General features: G+C 46.2%; 1 pseudogene; it reads left to right on the forward strand.

The window, feature by feature from the left end:
- The first annotated feature begins 1,537 nt into the window (after nt 1-1,537).
- Nucleotides 1,538-2,390, forward strand: LOC102728996 (peptidyl-prolyl cis-trans isomerase A pseudogene; annotated as a pseudogene).

Raw genomic sequence — 2,390 nt, forward strand, 5'->3', positions numbered from 1 at the left:
TATTTGACAGAGAGAGACACAGCAAGAGAGGGAATACAAGCAGGGGGAGTGGGAGAGGGAGAAGCAGGCTTCCTGACGAGCAGGGAGCCCGATGCGGGGCTCGATCCCAGGACCCTGGGATCATGACCTGAGCCAAAGGCAGACGCTTAACGACTGAGCCACCCAGGCGCCCCCATGTATAACTTTTGACACTCCAAAAACCTAACTACTAAGAGCCTGCTGTTGACCAGAAGCCTTGCTGATAATATAAACAGTCAATTAATACATATTTTGTATGTATTGCTTTATATATATTATCATAGATTGTATTCTCACAATAAAGTAAGCTAGAGAAAGGAAAAGGTTATTAAGGAAGCCATAAGGAAAAGAAAATGCATTTATAGTACTGTACTGTTGTTGTTTGTTTTTTTTTAAGATTTTATGTATTTATTTGACAGGAGAGAGAGAGAGCACGAGCAGGGCGTGCAGCAGGCAGAAGGAGAGGGAGAAGCAGGCTCTCCGCTGAATAGGGAGCCCAGTGTGGACTCGATCCCAGGACCCTGAGATCATGACCTGAGCCGAAGGCAGACGCTCAACCAGCTGAGCCAACCAGGTGCTCCAGTACTGTACTGTTTTTATTGAAAAAAATCCATGTATAAGTGGACTCGCACAGTTCAAATCCATGCTGTTTGAGGGCCAGCTGTATATACACGTATGTACAATACCCAGATCATCTGAAGAATTCCAGAATGCTCCTATTGCAGATTAAATTAGGGATGCATTGCTCCAAAACTTACAAAGGGATAAGTGGAAAATATAAAAGTTAAAAAATGGATAATAGATGCAGAAATGCCTAAATCTGTCCAACAGGAGTTTGAGTGGGAGAGAATAAAATAAACTAGTAGTTTCCAAACTTCAGCATGTATACAAATCACGTGAGGATCTTATTAGAATGCAGATTCTGTTTCAGTGGGTCTGGGTGGGCAGTGCTGCCAAGCCATGAACCAGACTTTAATAAAAATGCTCCAGTGCAGGGGCGCCTGGGTGGCTCAGTCGGTTGAGCGACTGCCTTCGGCTCAGGTCATGATCCTGGAGTCCCGGGATCGAGTCCCGCATCGGGCTCCCTGCTCGGCGGGGAGCCTGCTTCGCCTTCTGACCCTCCCCCCTCTCATGCTCTCTCTCTCTGTCCTTGTCTCTAATAAATAAATAAATAAAAATCTTTAAAAAAAAAACAAAACCAGGGCGCCTGGGTGGCTCAGATGGTTGAGCGTCTGCCTTCGGCTCAGGTCATGATCCTGGAGTCCCGGGATCGAGTCCCGCATCGGGCTCCCTGCTCGGCAGGGAGTCTGCTTCTCCCTCTCCCGCTCCCCCCTCTTGTGCTCTTTCTCTCACTCTCTCTCTCAAATAAATAAATAAAATCTTTTAAAAAAAAAAAATTCTCCAGTGCAAAAGATAGGTGTAATTGCAAAGCCCTTCAGGCGCTCCTTTGGATAAATCAAGACACATACCAGGACATGTTACAGTTAGATTTCAGGACTCTCAGACCCGCTCAAGCCTCACTGAATCAGAATCTGCATTTTAAGTCTCAGGACATCAACAATAAAGAGAAAATTCCAAAAGCTCACAGAGAATGCCTACAAAGGAATAAGGATCATGGTGGCATCAGACTTCTCATCAGAAACACAAGATACAAGAAGGTGACAGAGAAATATTGCACACCGAGAAACTGTCTCAAACCTAGAATTCCATCCTCAAAGTATCAATGATTTGATGAAATTTTAAGACGAAGAATTCAGAATTTTATCACCCACATATTCTCTCTGATAGACTCTTTAGAGGAGATACTCCAGATAAGAAGTTAAAAAACGAAGCAGAAGGGCAGACATGGCAGCCCTGAGCACCCGCACCGCCTGGCCATGGTCAAACCCACCGTCTTCTTCCACATCGCCCTGGGCCACCGGCCCTTGAGCTTCGTTTCCTTCCAGCTGTTTGCAGACAAAGTTCCCAAGACAGCAGAAGACTTTTGTGCTCTGAGCACTGGGGAGAAAGGATTTGGTTCTAAAGGTCCCTGCTTTCACAGGATTATTCAGGGATTTCTGTGCCACGGTGGTGACGTCACACGCCATCACGGCACTGGCGGCAAGTCCAACCGTGAGGAGAAATCTGAGGATGAGAATTTCATCCTGAAGCGCTCAGGGCCTGGCATCTTGTCCGTGACACCTGCTGGATCCAACACAAATTGTTCCCAGTTTCTCACCTGCACTGCCAACACTGAGTGGTTACCCAGCAAGCATGTGGTCTTTGGCAAGCTGAAGGACGACATGAATATTATGGAATCCGTGGAGCACTTTGGGTCCAGGAATGGCAAGACCAGCAAAAAAAATCACCATTGCTAACTGCAGACAAATCTA

The sequence above is a fragment of the Leptonychotes weddellii genome, chromosome 5, assembly GCF_054177405.1.
Source record: "Leptonychotes weddellii isolate Sample4059 chromosome 5, ASM5417740v2, whole genome shotgun sequence".
Taxonomy (NCBI): domain Eukaryota; kingdom Metazoa; phylum Chordata; class Mammalia; order Carnivora; family Phocidae; genus Leptonychotes; species Leptonychotes weddellii.